Below are 18,280 nucleotides of genomic sequence, written 5' to 3' on the forward strand. Positions count from 1 at the left end.
GCAAAGTCAGCAAACACCCTCTGCCCACAGTGAAACACCACTTTACCTACACACACCCACAATAACCATCAATCTTCCAATCTGAGGCACTGACAACCAAGGAAAAACACCAACCAATCTGCTTGTGTGATGCCTTCACTGCCACCTCATCCCTCTATTTATGCCTTTTTACCTCTTATTTCCAGACTCCATTGCAACCATTCCTTTTCTCTCACTCACGGCTTCTCTAATTTGCCCCGGTGTGTATAACAGGAATCCACGGCATGGCTCCACTGAAACTGAATCCTGAGAATAGGAGTGGGAGAGCAAGCAGAATGCTCAGGGGAGGTTATGCAGGTTTATGGAAGGTCAGCACGGAGCCTACCTAGCAATCCGGCCCCAACGCTGATCAAACAGATGGAGATGTGCTTTGATCATGTGCCCTGAGGCGCTGCCCCATCCAATGTCCTCCAGCAAGTTCTGAAGGTATGTAAGCGTCACAAGAGCGGGGTCCACGTCCTGGCCTGCTGCAACAGCTCCGCCTTCGAATCTTGACCTCCAGTCCCACCTCAGTCTTATGACTGCAGGGCACGGGGATGGTGGTGGGCATTTGAGCCATGCCTGGAAGGTGACTCCTGGTGCCAGTGTTGGGTTTCAAACTCAACCTACAAAGGCCATGAACCGCCACTGTCAGGGCAGTAAGTGAGATATAGGGGAAACAAAGAGAGAGAGAGAGAGAGAGAGAGAGAGAGAGAGAGAGAGAGAGAGAGTGAATGAGAGTGACAGAGAGATATTGGAAAGAGAAGAGAGAAAGACTGAGAAACGCCAGCTTCGTAAACACCCCCGCCGCTTGCTATGCATGCTGGGCATGAATGTGTTTCACCAGAGAGCTTGAGTCCTCACCACTACTGACAGCCCACAAACCCAAACACATTCATTTTTGGGACCATGATGGTTTCTGGCCCTAAAACTTGAGATTTTATTTATTTCAATATGGTACATAACTTGTTATTAAATATTGGCTCTGAGCAAACATTTTCACCACACACGCTTGGGTTAGGCTGCTGTAGGGGTAAAGTCTTAATCATTTGCACTTGGTTGTACAACTGGTACATTTATCACAAGCAATTTTACCGTGCTACTTCTGTCATTCTAGATTTATTATCTGCTTTACTGCAAAGTTGCCAGATCTGCTCTGTAAGATAAGAGATAATAGAGATAATAGATCTGAGTCCCAACAGGTTGATTCAAACACTTGAGGTGAATCCACTCCCAGCCGCCAAGCAGGAATAATAGGAATGAACTTCTCACCCACATTCTCTATTCTCATCCTGGGAAGCTGGCGGGGGAAGGATTTGTTGGAGAGAAAGGAAAACTTGTAGTATATATCTTATGTCTTTCTGTATTCTGTGACCTGTGTTGTATGAAATGTGCTGAAATTAGAGTGTTTTATTGAGTAGTATCTGTTTATTTTAGCAGGTCAGGCTGTTATACTTCTTTATTTCTGGGTTCAATTGAGTACGTAGTGTGAAAACTTATCAGTTAAGGAAAATACTGTGCAGAATTAAGTGATATTAAATACAAGACTGAGAGTATACAGTCATGCAGCTCTGTCAGGCTGTATTTAGGTACAATAGCACTTTGAGCTAAATGTTAACATCAGCATGCTAACATGCGCACACAGATGATGCTAAAATGCTTATGTTCATCAGGTATAATGTTTACCATGTTTGCCATCTTAGTCTGGCATGTAAGCATGCTAAAGTTTGCTAGTACAGCTGAGGCTGATGGGAATCTCTTTAGTTTTGCAGATATTTGGTCATACCCCAAAGTATTGGACATATTACTGATGATGGCACAAGATAAAGAGTCAGGGGTTCATCAAAGTTATTACAGTTCATCCTGATGGGGACATGCATGTGTGTAACATTTTACAGCAATCCATCTAATAATTGTTGAGATATTTATGTATTGAGTGACAGACAGACTGACAGACAGGCTGACATTGCTACCCTCTGAAGCTACGCCACTAGCGTGGCTAATAAACTACCAATGCTGGACACTCACACAGCTACTACGGCCTAGAATGGCATGCATGCATGTTAAAATGAGTACTGTATGCGCTCATGTATGCGTGTAGCATCTAAACCATCATTCATGTGCTGCACGCTCTGCTGCACAGAATGTGTATAGGCTACCGTTCGAATTGTGTTTGCACTGAACAGAAATGAACCACAGCTTCGGTGTCCGCTTGCAGACACAGAACATTCTGCTCTAATGTGTCTAGACTATAGAAAGTAGTAGATGTATTAGTCACAGAACCATTTATAAACAGAGAAGAGACAGAGACATGATAGCATGATACAGCAATGTTGGCCTGTTGACAGATTATATGACAAGCCTCTATGTCTCTGTGTCTCACACAGGGGCATTCCTGGCTCGCCCAATCACACTCCTCCCTTCTTTCCCGTTTGTTGCTGGGCCTCCCCGGTAGCTGCCAGCTCAAGTGGGCTAAACTTAACTCCCAGCCTACCATGAATTTTGGACATTTATTACCACACCCTTCCTTGTCAGTGCCGCCGCCTAGTTCTCAAACACGTTTTTCTGTGCCTGCCGCCAAACCAAAGCAGGAGTCAGCAGAGAAGCTGCTGGAAGGCATGAGAAGTACAGAAAATAGGAATGGAACATGTCTGTTAAATATACAACATAAACATAACGCTGACAGGGCGTCCATCTAAAAATATCCTGGAACTGCAGCAACTTTAGGACCCGTGGCACCATGGTTTTGTTACAGGAGGAGACAGCAGGCTGCTGTGTGTGTGTGTGTGTGTGTGTGTGTGTGTGTGTGTGTGTGTGTGTCGGTGGGTGTGAGTGTGGATCATAGGTGTGGATACAGTACGTGGTTTCTTCTAATCTATGGATACAAGTTCAGTAGAGCCACCTGACTACCAAACGGTTTGCCCTGAGCAAACAAGGAAATCTGCAGCTTATAGAGAAGATAAATCACATTTGATGAAAGTTCCACAGCTTCTTGAAATAAAAAAAAACCTAGTGATTATCCATCCCTGTCTTTCCCAGTGTGTGTGTGTGTGTGTGTGTGTGTGTGTGTTTGTGTGTGTTAGAAAGACAAAGGCGAGAGTGGGAGTGAAAGTGTGTTTACATATCCCAGAGTTAATATCAACAATGTCGACTGAGAGGGAAACCTAATCTCACCTTGGCCTTGAACCTGCGTAGGACAGCCCTGTTAAAATGCACAACACCCTCCCTAAAGCAAGTTTGGCCCATTTGATGTAAACATTTCTTATTTTTTTCCAATTCTCCAGTAGTCTAGTAACTCCCATTCATCTCCACACTATAGTATTTTACCTGCACTGATGAATATTTTATCAGATACAGAAATGGATCTTCCCCTTTTGTTTGGTCTGAAACAATTCAACATGTTTTTTTACATTATTTCAATGCACTTTGCATATGCAAAGAGATAGCTATTGTCTAAATGGCAACAATCAAGATGTTGCAGTTATGTGACTTGATTAGAGGGAGTTTGTTTGACTTTAAAGGTCCTATGACATGCTGCTTTTTGGATGCTTTTATATAGACCTTAGTGGTCCCCTAATACTGTATCTGAAGTCTCTTTTATATAGACCTTAGTGGTCCCCTAATACTGTATCTGAAGACTCTTTCCCGAAATTCAGCCTTGGTGCAGAATTACAGCCACTATGAGCCAGTCCCACAATGAGCTTTCCTTAGGATGTGCCATTTCTGTGTCTGTAGTTTTAAATGCTATTGAGGAGAGAGAGGGGGGGGCAAGGTGGAGGGTGGGGGTGTGGCCTTGACCAACTGCCATGCTTTGCTCGTTTGAAAGCCATGATGTCTCTCTCTTTCTCATGGGTGGGCCAAATTCTCTGGACGGGCAAAGCAGAGAAAGGGGAGGTAACCTTTCCCCTTATGACAACATAAGGGGAAGATTCCAGATCGGCCCATCTGAGCTTTCATTTTCTCAAAGGCAGAGCAGGATACCCAGGGCTCGGTTTACACCTATTGCCATTTCTAGCCACTGGGGGACCATAGGCAGTTTGGGGGAACTCATATTAAAGTTAAAAAACCTCATAAAGTGAAATTGTCATGCCATGGGACCATTAAGTTTAGTCACATAAATAGATCCTTTTTCATGCAGGAACTGGTGCATCTTATATTTCTGGCAGCAGCAACAACAACAACAACAGTATGTTTGCAATAAGTAGAACAATAAGAAGACAAAGGGAAAAGAACCACCCACAGAAACTCCAAATTCATCAAGAGAACATGAGTAGGAGTCTATAGCCATGCTAGTGGCTGTAATGCTGTGTTCACAAGAAACGCAAAGCGAAACTTTCATTTGTGTTTGTTTGTATTACTCAAACATTCGGTAAATTTTACCGCCTACAGACGGCTAGAATAATTTTTACCTCCATTTCTGATTTAACGTCAGTGACGTCAGGAGAAGCTCAACGCTGATAGGCCATCGTGAGACACAGCATCACAAGAATTCTGTGTATATATTTGCGTCATTCGGATTGCGTCAATCTATGAAGCAATGATGGAGTTATTTCACTGGATAAGTGATACATTTGACTAGTTGGTGGCGCTGAAGGAAATCTCTTGGGGTCAACAAAATCATTTCCTTTTATCAATATCTGTAGCAAATTTAACAGCAATCCATGAAATAGTTTTTTTTTTTATATATATATATATATATTTTACTCAAAACCAAAACTGTCTACTCTATGGTGTCACATGAGGAAATGTCGGAAAATGAACCATGAATTTCCATACTACATTCCATGTCAATACATCTAATTGTTTAAAATGTCAGTCTGGACCAAAGTGGTGGACTGACTGAGACACCCTTAGGACTGCAAGTGTGGCTATGACATTACAGTGATGCCAACACTGAGTGATCTCTGGGAAGTGCAGGACAGAATTCCCGCAGTAATGAGTGCTTAGCACCAAATTAAATTAAACTCTCAAAATATCATTTTAATTAATGCCCTGCCGTTATTGCCAGGCCTTGCTTAATAGTTCCTCCTCACTGCAAACGTGCTGTCCACAATGGAGGCTCAGGCTAAGAGAGACAACTGAAGAACTGAAGAACAAGATCTGATCTACACACTAAGGCCTTTTCAAATGGGACACAATAACACTTTCTCTTAATGGAGCAGCACAGGCAGCTAATCAGACAGATATAGATGGTTGATTTAGACTTAACTTTTCCCCCCTTGAATATATTGTATTTCTTTACTAAATCTACCACATCTATTAGCATACACTGAGGTGTATAAAAACAGCTACATTACTGTATGAGGTGGGCAACAGTCTGTCAGCAGAGTTTTACTTAGCCTGATGTAAATATATATTGCCTGAGCTGGTGGGCGGTATGAAATCAAGCACTGATGACAGTCATGTAGTCAACCAAGACTTAGTGCTTTTCTGGAAATTGGAGCTCTTTATTAGATTGGTGAAAAAAGCGACTCTGCTTCCAGTGAAGACGTCCTCGTATTTCTCTGTCAACACCTGCTTCTCCACTCCAGCCGTGAGAGCGGACGTCCGATGGGCCGGTCACGCCATGGCCATCCAGGGGCTCCATTACTTGTCTTCCACCGCCGAGCAGAAGCTGCGGTACCTTGGGGCTTCTGTTATGTTATTCTCTTGTAGTGGGAGAGTAAGAAATGGTTTGCAATAATGAGAACGATTGAGAAAGCAGCAGCTGTGCAAACATGGATTCCAGCAGGTCTGCAGCAGATGGGATGTGAGTGTTGGAGGGTCTGTGGAAAAGGGAAACACTCTTTGCTACCTGACGCTCTCTGCACTGCTGATGTGTTGCTCCAGACTGCAGATCCTGATTTAATCTAGACTCTACGGTACGGGGAAAAGTAGACTTCCTATTGCAATGGTGTGAAAACTGGTTGATGGTTGTTTGAATGTGAAATCTCCAGGTGTTGCATGTTAGTCTATGTAGTCTCATTTCAGAAGGTTGGTCATATCTAGTGACCCAGTTGGATCTGATTATTGAAATATGAAGTAAAGGTAAGGAAAAGTGCACATTGCATTCTGATTCATGAAAATGATGTGTAATGTTTCTGTATTGGTCAGGATGAGTCCAGGTGCAGGATGATTGTCAAGAACCTCAAGGCTTTCTCCGGCATCTTTTTCCTTCCGCTGATTGCCAGAAAAACTGTGACCACCACAGCACACATTTTTCCTTTAATAATTTCCAGGCGTTTCGCAGGGATTGAGATAATTGCTGTCATAAGTGGTACACAGACATATGCTGTTCCCTGCATGTTAAAGTAAACACAGAGGAAACTCACCCTCTGTTGTTTACCCTGCTTTCCCAGTCGCCAAACAAATACAGCAAATTGGTCTTAATCAAAACATTGTGAAAGTGCAAATGATTTTTGATCGCGGCCTTTTTGTCTAACTTGAGCAGTAACTCTATTTGAAACATGTGACAGTAAGTAACGTATAGCATCTCTGTGTCCTCTAATTCCCCCAAACCCACAGAAACGTTTCTCTTTCTCTCTAACTGCCTCTCATCTGTGCAACCTCTCATTTCCCCCTCGGCCACGGCCATTAATTAGCACTCGCTTATAGGAAACAGATGACTTTTAATAAATTAGGGTCATGTTTTGAATTGCTTTAATACTTCCATTCCAGTTCCTAAGCAGCAACATGAAAGCATTCCTCTGCCAGTTCCAACCCAACGGCCAGAATTCACAGAGATTTGAGAGTGGCAGGACAGCTGGGGTAAGAGCTGTGGACACACACACACGCACACGCACACGCACACACGCACACACACACACACACACACACACACACACACACACACACACACACACACACACACACACACACACACAGGTCGTTTAGGCCACCGCAGCTCACCATATTTTACTTTTTCCAAGGAGCAGGCAGTACCTTGTTTCGACAGCCAGATTCATCAGACACTGCAGCCTACATTTACAATAATCAGTGCCTCTATCTAGGGCAGTTCCTCATAACCGTTTCAGCTCTCAAGATTAAGCCCAGGCCCAGTTGCCATATCATACCTTACCCCAGCTTTCCCCTGGAGTCAACTCCTTCCAGACATTTTGTGGTTTCATCTCAAGTTCTCCACTTCAGGGAGATTTTCCTGATTAGTGTCACAGAGCTCAGTGGATGAAATGGCACAGATTCCCCCCCCCCCTTCTTCTTCTTCTTCCGAGTGCCAGACTTTCAGCCCCTGTACAGCCAAATCCTTATACGGTCCTCCATCATTTACATCTATAGGATTTGTCATGCATGGCTTGCCCAGCTCTGGTCCTGACCAGGAGCTAAACAACTGCAACTCTAATCCTCCTTAAACAAGTATCCCCCCAATGTCAAACTGTGTGTCCGTTCACTTTCTTAAACATTCATTAAACTGGAGTTGTGTGGCCTCCCGTGATTTTTTCTCTCTCTCTCTTAGCAAATTCGGAGGCACAAGCGTGAAACTCTGTGAAACATCTGAGTTGGACGACAGACAGCCCAATCACCACTGAAGGATTTATGTGCATAGATGTTGCCTTTAATGCTAAAGAAAGATAAACAAACGCAAATGAGTTCTCGAAAGAGGCTGACCTCCAAACCACTGTTGTGTTTTTTTAATGCACCTCATAAACCCATGTATTCACTTCTCCTTTCCTTTCCCACCTTATTCTGGACATAGTGACACATCTATTACTGCAACAACTGAGTCATTACCCTACTTATTTTTTTATGTGTAATTCACTTGATTTTAGCAGGTAAAATTGCCGCATTAATGTCCAACTTTATTTTTGGCTGCTCACGGCGTAACTAATCTGGGTATGACTGGTGTTCTGCGTCTGCACTTTGTCACTTTCTCTCGTTTTGCATTTTTTTTTAAGAAGAAAAATGTCTTTAATTTCCAAAGAGAGAAACAGAGAACCAGGGGAGCTTGGCCCTCTGAGCATTTCTCTGCAAGTCTTTGGTCAATAACAACACCAACTGCAACAGTTTTCTTCTCCTAATGAGACAGATAATTTCTTGGCTCACGCTGAATGTGGGCACTCTTACTTACTGGCCACCTTTGGCTGCATTTAATAATACCGCAAACCATAGGGATTAGCTTTAACTGCATACACCATTGACATTTGACATGGTTTACAAAGAATTATAGAAGTTTCTCTGTTTTTTTTACTTCTCTGTCCTGTGTAAATCGAAAGTCTCTCCACGAAAAGGAGCCTCCATGTGTTTCTGATTGAAGTAGTTGAAGGGAAAGCAGTGTATTTAACACTAATTCAAGGTTTATATTAATTAGCTGACCTCCTCATCAGTCAATCAATTGCACCATCCAGAGGATACAGTTGTTGGTTATGGCTTCAATGTAGTTTTTGGCAGTGGTTTCCCTTACATCCACTGCATTCTATATGACAAAGTTGGTTGTCCATTCCTGTCTCATATCTCATCAGTAAGACCCTAGTCTGGCTCAACGGATGTACATTGCTGTGATAAAGCCTGACATCTGGCGTGTCTCTCACGTGCCAGATGTCCCTCCTCTAATAAATACAAACAAGCTAGAGCGTTTTTTTCCCCCCTATCCCAGAATAGACAGGCGGTGTGGTGCGGACACAGCGCTGTGGAGATACTGTAGGTGTGGCAATGCGAGACTAGTAAGACCAAAGAGCTAAATTGATAGCACACGTCAAAGTGTCTTTGACTGAGACACTAGACACAAATGTGTGCCAGTACTATGTTATGTTATCTTTTTGAGACATTAATTTCTTTTCAATAAAAATGTGAATTTTTTTTCTTGATTTGAAACAATAGCATGTATGAGAAAACAATGTCAGGGGGTATAAAATACATAGATCATATCTTTTAAATGCTACTTCAAAAAATATAAAAAATGTATGTTTAATCTGTGAGAAGAATGCAGCTTTGTGTTTTAGTTCAGGCTGTACAAAACGCATGTTTGATTTCAAAGATAGACAAACTATTTTGCTAATAAGAAGGCATGTAGGTATGTTTACTCTACCCTCCATGTCGGTGGGAGCTGGCAGCTCCTCACTGCATTCTCTATAGCTGTAAGAAGTATGTCTTGCTTCTCTCTGTGTGGACGGAGCACATTCCTGCAGCCTCCTGTTCCCTGCTGCTGTGGAGGAGAGGAACTTTAACTGCTCTGCATGGCATTTTACAAAGGAGGAACACACTTTCAGTCGTTAACTTCCCCTTTTATTGTATTGTATCCAGGAGAGAAAGGTGCCATATGCAGGCTTTTTCATTGTGCATGTCCGCTGACTATTTATGGTAAAGTGGTTTAAAGAATTCAGGGCTGAATTGTATAACCAAGAATTCAACTGTTTTTTATTTTTTTTATTTATCGTGACTCACGGAGATGGAGGAATGCTTGCACAGACAACAACTGTATCTAATTAGTACATTTCTGCATTCTGTAGTTAAGGAAGTTTGGTGATGGGAGAAGCACAATGAGGTGCACAGGGCACAATTGGAGGAACGGGTGTAGCTCTGCAACAATCGCACCACCCTCCTGGTCATTAAATTGCCTGTTGGCAGCCCCACACCCCACACTAAACAAATATACAACCCAGTCGGGTCCTGTTTTGCTTCCTCTCCCTCCCTTGCAACCTCCACCGGCTTGGACGCCCTTGACTTTGTTCCCAATGTGTTCAATGCTAATTCTCTGAGGTTAGGACAATAAACACCGCACTGATGGGCCCAAACCCAGAGGAGGCCACACTTCCTGCCTCCGCGAGTTGGTCTCTGGGAGAAAGACCAGAGGATTGACAGGAAAGAAGGTCAGGGAGACAGAAGGAGAAGGTAGATGAGGCAGAGAAATGTGGAAAGAAAGAGAATGTGTGTGTGTGTGTGTGTGTGTGTGTGTGTGTGTGTGTGTGTGTGCGCGCGCGCGCTCTTGTTTAACTATATTCGTGGGGTCCAAAAAACGGTAGTCCAGTATACTTGTGGGGTCCCGACAGCTTTGTGGGGCCAAAATGCTGGACCCCACAAGTTTAAAGGGCTGTTTGAGGGTCAAGACTTGGTTGCAGGATTGGGGATAGAATTAGGTTATGGTTAGGGTGAGGGTAAGGGTTAAGGTTAGGCATTTAGTTGTGATGGTTAAGGTTAGGGTAAGGGGCTAGGGAATGCATTATGTCAATGACGGGTCCCCACAAAGATAGTGCCACAAGGCTTTCTTATTTGCACCGGAACATCTATAAACAAACTTGTTCTTCTAATCTTTTTTTTAGTCTGCTGGACTTCCTAGAAACAACAACTTTTTCCATCCTTTTGCCTTGAATGGAGCCCAAGTCATTTTTAGTGTTTATTATTGGTCGAACTAAAAGCAGATTTGGCTGCTGATGAATTTGCTGTTGGTTCTTCAGAGCACACAGCTAAATATGTCTGCCTGGAATTATCATGAGTATCTTAATATTTTTAGATTCAAATTCGTATATGGGCTCCAGCTTACTTTTAGATGGATGCATATATAACTGTAAGGCTTTGTGAGCCTGAAGAGAGTACAAGCATGTAGCATGCTGCAAACTGCCTCTTTCTCTCTGTCTTTGAGACATCTGGCTGCAAGCATCTTTAGGATTCCATCAATGCCACAGCAAGGGGGGAAACCCCACAGCTGAAAAAAGCAGCCTCAGCAGTCTGAGCCCGGGCCAGCTCATATCAACTCCAACAACCTCTCAGTCGAGAGGAGCTCTCTGAGCTATAGATCTGGCCTTGCCAAGAGCAGGGGAGCCAGAGGAATGAAGGGTGAGGTGCAAAGGGGGAGCTCATTTCTGTCCTAGTAAAAAAACAAAACAGGGGGTCGTTGTTGTGTGGTAGGGGTTGTGTCTCTGTGTGTGTTTGGTGTCTTTTGAATGGCAGCTAGGCAGTTCCAGCTGTTGTGCTTCATCTAGGCAATTAGCTGTAATCAACTCTCTGAGCTCTCTGGGTGTTCTAAGACACTTTCACACGCTGGCACTCCACCGGATATCCCTCATCACCACATCCCAATCACACACACACACACACACACACACACACACACACACACACACACACACACACACACACACACACACACACACACACACACACACACACACACACACACACTCAAGCACACACACTGAGTTCTACCTGGAAAATAAAGCAAAAGTACAGAGTTTCAACCCCCTTTAAAAGTGGAGAATGTACAAGAACATGGGTATTTCTGCGCACGTGTGTGTGTGTGTGTGTGTGTGTGTGTGTGAGTGATGTGCGGTGGTTGTTTGTAGCCAGGTCTCCATGGGCCCCTCCAGGCCGTGGCTCTCACTCTGTTCAAGCCTCACCATGTGTTGCGCACATGTTCCCATCAGCCCTGTGAATCAGTCTTTGTGCATTGCAGCATCCTTCACAGCAGTTACAGTATTTCCCCTTGTTATAAACACACTGGCCCATTCTACCTTTTCACCTGAGCGAAAGCACCTTCACCCCAATATGCTGGACAAAGTGGGTGCGTATTCCCACAGGGACGTATGCACACACACATTGTGGAGAAATCCCCACATGCATTCATGAGAAAAATGTAAGTTTAGAGGCATTGACACAGAGAACAGAGGTTATCCTCTACTTTTAACTACTGAGACTGATCCATGTTACCAATGGGGATTACGGGATAGTCCAGAGAGCTCGGTGCGTCACTTCTCATCCCCACAGTGTGTGGGCAGAGTTTGCCTGCAGAGGCACCGCAGGCAGGCAGGAACGACTGCTGCTCTGGGCAACAGCTGCCGAACAAAATGGAGCTGAAACATTCCACTCCCAGTTCCCTTAATGAGGACTGAGGTATGATTCACATATTGTGAGACAAGATGCACCTTGTTGCAGGGTAATAATGTAATGTATCACATATGTGTGTACAGAATGCCTTAACCATCACAATTTAGAATTAACCCATAATCCACGCCTTAAGAACTCCTGAGGGCGCATGTTGGAATTAATAATATTCTTCTGTAAACATAATCAGAAAAATATCTTTATTGATAATAATTTGAAACATCAGGGTATGTTCAAGACGTAAAGCTGGGAGGGTTTCAGTGTTTTTTTTTCAAGGACACCTCAGAAGGATGGGTACATACTGACATAATAGCATGAATCTGGTCTCATTACTCATACTGCAAAGTAGTGACAGTAGTTACAATGTAAGTGTACTGACTGTACTGGTTACTGTTATCAGCGGTTGTCCTCCTCCAGCACCAAACAACCTCTTTTACCTGAGCTCTTTGTCCTCACGTCTCCTGCTGTCTCACCCTAAACCCCACTCATACTCGCCTACACACATAAAGGAAGACAATCCCACAGATAGGGAACATATCCACACACTCACACACACATATGCTTGACTGACCGTTGGCTAGAGTGAAGCTCAGCACATTCTTGCGGGGCATGTTGACACCCTGGCAGGATCTATGAGGAGGTTCTGGCATCAGGAGCATTTTGTTATTCCAATGTTTCTGCTCTTGTGAAGAGTAACTCCCCCATCTCCGAGCCACAGACCAAATACGATTCCAGCCAAGTATTTCAGTCGCACCACATGCAACATTAGTGGATTTTGGAACTGTACTTGAATGGACGTATATTATTACTTTTCTGGCTCAGTCGAGTTTACTGCCCATTGTATTTTAATATATTTTTTGTTTAAATGTCTGACTGCAGTGCAAGTCTCTGTAGTGTGCAGACTGCTGAAGATGTGGAATTCCCAGCATGCACTGGACAAAAGGTAATATACTTTGGACAGTCACAAAAACTAGCACATTCACACTAATAGCCACACCTGCTTAATACATTTTTTAATCAAATGTCATTAAATTATAGTTTATGTAGCCAGGGTAGTTTTGCCAGAGAGCATTAATCTTCTGACTGTTGGAACATCTACAAGAGTACTCCAATGATTTGACATTGTTGGAATCATAATGGACAGTTATGACAATACACACAAAAAAAACAAAAGGATACAAATCAATGCAGCAGAATCAGAAATGTTGTCATTTTTATTCCTAATCAAAAGCTAGTGCCTACATTACACACATTGTTTTGGATTTCTGCCCTCAATGTACCTGTTTTGGTTCACTCTCATTAGTCTCATGCAGCTGTTTTTTTTTTTTAGCAAAAAAGCTTTGGTAAACAGACTCTACTCTACCTGCCCAGACAAAGCTTGTGAAGTTGGTGAACACAGTGGAGCGTTCAACAGATAAAGAGACAGATATTTCCCTCAGGAGTTGGTGAAAACCCAAACAGAGCTAAAAGAGTTTGGAGAGTATTTTGGGTCAACTCCTATTGTTTTTAATATATACATAAAACTGACTTGACTTGTTTCTCACATACAGTATTTGCTTACCATTTTAGTATAAGTACAAGTACTGTAGAAGATTACAAAGCAAGTATTTTTAGCTATAAACTACATAGTGAGGATAATGAATAATTAAACTAGAAGGGCACTCTGAGAAATGTTGCATGCAGTGTGAATTTTCCCAGTCAGGAAATCATTTTTCTAATTATTCCGACACCAATTCATGTGGTGCCGGAATAATTAGAAATATTAGTCACAAATGCTTATCTCACAATGTTAACAAAAGTCAAAAATTATTTGTGTATCTGCCCTGTGATTCGAATCTGCTTCAACATGTAATGGGGTCTTCCTTGGCCCATGCTACACCCTTCTACCAAGTTTCATGAAAATTGGGCCAGTTGTTTTTTCTTAATCCTGCTGACAGACAAACAAACCAATAAATAAAATGACAAACCGAACCGAAAACATGACCTCACAGAGGTGAAGTGACAGATTGGAATGTTAGAAGCAGATTTTGTATTTCACAACATCTGCCATAAATGTAAACCCATTTCCAGCAACCCGGTTTGACTCCTTTACAGTCAGCATTTCTCTTTTTCTATGTTTCACTACATTTCCCGCTCCATGATGAACCTGACTAATTAGTGGCAGCTCGTTGTGACCCAGGTCTATAAATAGGCTTTCTTGTGCCTTGGGCCTCCTTTTAGTCAGGCCCTTGTAGTGGTCTTAGAATGTCTTTACCAATGTGGGACAACAGGATGGCTAATGTCAAACACATGTGGACAGGAAAAAAGGGTTTACAGCGGAGGCAAGCAAAGATGCTTCATCTTTTAAGTGATAATTACTTGATTCCTACTCTGCTTCTCCTTTGATCTCCTGCGAGTCAGTCTGCAAGAGAAGCATAAAATTATAGGAGAGAGTAATGAGTTTAAAAGCCCCACACTTTACCGTTACATGTGTAGTTAGGGTATCTCTCTCCCTCCCTGGTTCCCTGCTTTAGTCCTCCTCATTATCTGTCCTTTGACACTTGTTAATTCTCTCCCATTTGTTTGCTGTGTGTGTTTGTTTGCGTGCATACGTGCCTCTTGACACATTTGCCACTGACTATAGCTTGACTCAGATGCCAGTGGAACAGGGTGCGTCTCCTACTGCCAACTGCACATATTTTCGAAGTCAAGATTTGCAAGCGTCTTTCAGAGAGCCCCCTCACTTGTAAATAGAACAAGGGTCCGTAGGAAGGAAACTGAACTCCACTTATGAGTACTGTATTGAGCTATTACAGTAACAACATTGAATACAGTATTGTACTTTATGAGAATCCTCTTTAGTACGCATCTGAAATGTCAGACTGTGCTTCTGTGCTCCTTTAAATTTAGTGAAGCACAACATCTCTGTCAGAAATTAAAGACTGCTGTCCTATTTGTACTTTTTTATAAAGTTAACACGGTGTGCTTATTGAGTTCTTGTCGAAATGTGCTGAATAAAAAAAAAGAGAACTTTAGAGACCATTTACCGCTGCAGGGCTCAGTCTCTGGCCTTGTTTGCCTCCTCCCCCTGTCCTGCCTACCTCTCTCCATCCCCTGACCACTTCCTCCTGCCTTTGAAGCCAGACGCCCTTCTCTGTTGCTGCCAGACAGGATACCCCACATCCTGCGAGAGACAGGAAGGAGCCCTGCTCCTAGCCCCAGCAGACACACAATCTGTGCTCCAGCAGCCTCCAGCAAGCCCTTTACTTTGCTCACAGACTTGCAACAACAAAAATGGGTACTCAAGTGCAAAATAGAAACAACAGTGAACAGTGTTTTGTGTTCACTGTTGTTTCTGAAACTGAAGCAAAACTACTTCATCCCAAGAAACAAAAAAAACAGACTGAAATCAGTTCTTGGTGGTGCACCTCAAATCTGTGAGGATCACAACAGCTGACACCAATTTGCCTGAGCCTCTTTTGGACGGGCTCGCCCATGCTTCAGTGAACACGGGCCAGACCTCCATCTGATGCAGACCTAGTAGTGTTTTTGGTTGCTGCACCGATAAACCGTATGCAGATCAGGAATTTGGTTTAAAAAATGACCATGTAAGATAAAAGCATTATAGTGTATTGTGTGCACCTGAAAGATGGCTGGTAAAGGAGGGAAGAGTGTCACTCTTTCATTTGCCCTCCCTCCACTGACCTCCCAGTCTGTTGACTCATGTCCCACGAAATGCAACATCTGCTGTAAGTCAAAAAAAGGAGCTGGGTTGTTTCAAGCTCAAGCTTTTATTTAAAGGAGACTTTATACTTGATTTCAATGTTGACATGTATTTAGATTTCACTGCTAAATTTGATATACTTCAGCAGCCTCACCCTTCACCACCGCCCAGTTTCGCAGCCACTCAGTGAAGTTGTCCATTTAGTCCCTGATGTGGAGCTGTGCCTGCTTTCCCATCCGCCTGCAGTTTGAGGTCAAAGGGAGTCAACTCGAGACCTAACGCCCCAACAAACCTTCTCCTACGCTCAACTGTCACTTGTTTTTGGACAGGAATGTCAGCTTGTCAGAATGTTCCTTTTCAGCGTTGTGAAAACAGGCGTACACCCAAAATGGTTGGCCTCCTCCCAGAAAGTAGAGAGGGGGCGACCGGGGCGGTTGCGTCTGTGAACAGAATAGCTCTACAGCTAATGCCCGAAATGACTGTTCCCTGTCCAGCAGCGGCAGTCTAACCTCTGCCAGCAGCAATCAGCCTCACTGCCCTGTCAGCTTTCAGGTGTGGGAACCCCCTCTCTGCCAGGCAGCCATCAAATGGAGTGCTGTAATTTAGACCATTAAGATGCAGTACGGAGGTCTGAGAGCTGCTGTACATGAAGCTGGCAGGGAAACACGCCACTCTTAGCTCTTAATGGCCAAGCTGGGAAAAAAGATGGCAGGGACGTGGACTGGCCAACTGAACTTGATTCACTTATAAGTGCCTCAGTAGGTCAGATCACATGCTTTGAATGCTTTTGTTTGCAATGTCCATTTATATCTACACATTTTTGTTTGCTCTGTGCTTATCGTTTGGCCATGTCAGCCAATATCAGCCGTCTGTGAGTGTCTTTTTGTTGTGGGGATGAATGTGTGGCACAAGGCTCATAAAGTTTACCCATAAGCCCTTAAAGTGTATCCCTGCAGCAAACAGCTCCTGCTCCCAGTGAGATATGGACAAAAAAATAACCTGCAGTCTCAAAGAAAATGGAGGACAGCCTAAATACTATGAAGCCAATTTATACAGGGCTTTTCTTTTTTCTTTTAAAAATAAAAAATTGTTTCTGTTCTATGCTTGTTCATCCAACTTCCACTGCTTTTAATGGGGGGCAGAATGCCTGTTTCGCTATGACACACACCTATTATTTTTTTTCGTTATGGTGACGACAACCTGTTTCAGAGTTGATTGCATCTTTCGTATTCAATCCACAACTCTCAAATATATTAGCTACACGTGGAGTCATATCTGCTGTCTTTGGCCGTTTGGTGCAATGCTTGGCATGCAGTGATGCTAATCTAAGTTGGCTATAGTGAAGCCCATCATGCACTTCTAGACAAATGCAAAGCTTTGAGCCTGAGTGTATTGGTAAGCAGTGACAGGAGACATCTAGTGGCCTGTTTGGATTTTGGCACAGAGAAATAAAATGTACTATATATTTTTGAACCAAACCTTATTAAAGCTTCAAATAAAATGTGCATGATTCTAATGAGTCTTCTCTTCTCTTGAATAACACAAAGATCCATTAGGCAGGAGGTTTAGTATATCCTTCAAAGCAGGAGGTCTGTTCTCTCCAGCACCCTGCCATAATATACACATCTTGCCAATCACAACCCCTGTCTCTGCCCTACATACATACGTGTGATAATGTTATTGTTTCAAAATTTTGAAATGTGCCAATGTCTTTAGCCTCCACGATGTTGATTAACAGTCAAGCGTGGAACAGAAAAGTGACAAGGCAGGGGAGTGCTGCTCTGAAGAAAGGGAGTCAGCGTTGGGATGCTCCAGCTTTTAATATGCTTGAATTGGCACAGGAGCTCATATAAGCTAACCCCGAAGTTCAGGTTTAATTAAGCTGCTTCCAAACTATGCGCCTCACTCTCCTTTTCCCATCAGGCCCTCCTCAACCTGATGGTTACCATGCCAATTGTTTCTGCCACCTATTACTCTGGCTGTGTTTTGACAAACTTCTTGCTGTTAAATGCTTGGTTAAAGGTGGTGTGCTGGGTCAGCAGCAGAACCAAGGTGTTAATCTAAATAGCAGTAGTGCTATAGGACGCTTACAGTACAGGCCTTTCTGAAGCCTATGTGCATGTGTGCACATTTCAAATGGTACATATGTTCCATGTGGACATACAGTACTATAAATACACATTTGGACTTCAGAAATCTATCGATACTTACTTACTTACTTACTTAAAGCCATTCAAACTAAGTATAGCTTCTTTCCAATGACAGAGGGCTGTTTGTTGCTCAGCCTCACGGTCTCTCTGCTCAGGACAGAGGCAGCAGTGCCGGCGTGCCAAACGGTGGAAGTGGGTCAGTGCTCAGTCACACAGTGGCTGTAACACATACATCATGCGTGTGCACCTGTACAAACAAACAGAGGGAGGGAAAGCAGAGGAGAGCTGGAATAGCGTCACCTAATAGCTCAAATAGTGGATCACTTTTTAAGCACAAAATTCTTTTCTGTCTTTTGTACCTTATAAACTTGGGTGCCAGTTACTCAAAGACTGACACCATGCACTACAAGTTTAGATTTAGGCTGACATACTTTTGAAAGACATGACAGGGTATGACTGCTATATGAGTAAAGCACGTACATTTTTGTAATTTGTTGGTGTTGAACTTGGTGCAGTCTGCGGTAACTGCTGTCCTGTTTTTCTGACTGAGAACAAGAATCCTCGCCTGCATCAAAGCCAAGACCGCAGAGGCAATACATTT

The sequence above is a fragment of the Sander lucioperca genome, chromosome 2 (genome assembly GCF_008315115.2).
Source record: "Sander lucioperca isolate FBNREF2018 chromosome 2, SLUC_FBN_1.2, whole genome shotgun sequence".
Taxonomy (NCBI): domain Eukaryota; kingdom Metazoa; phylum Chordata; class Actinopteri; order Perciformes; family Percidae; genus Sander; species Sander lucioperca.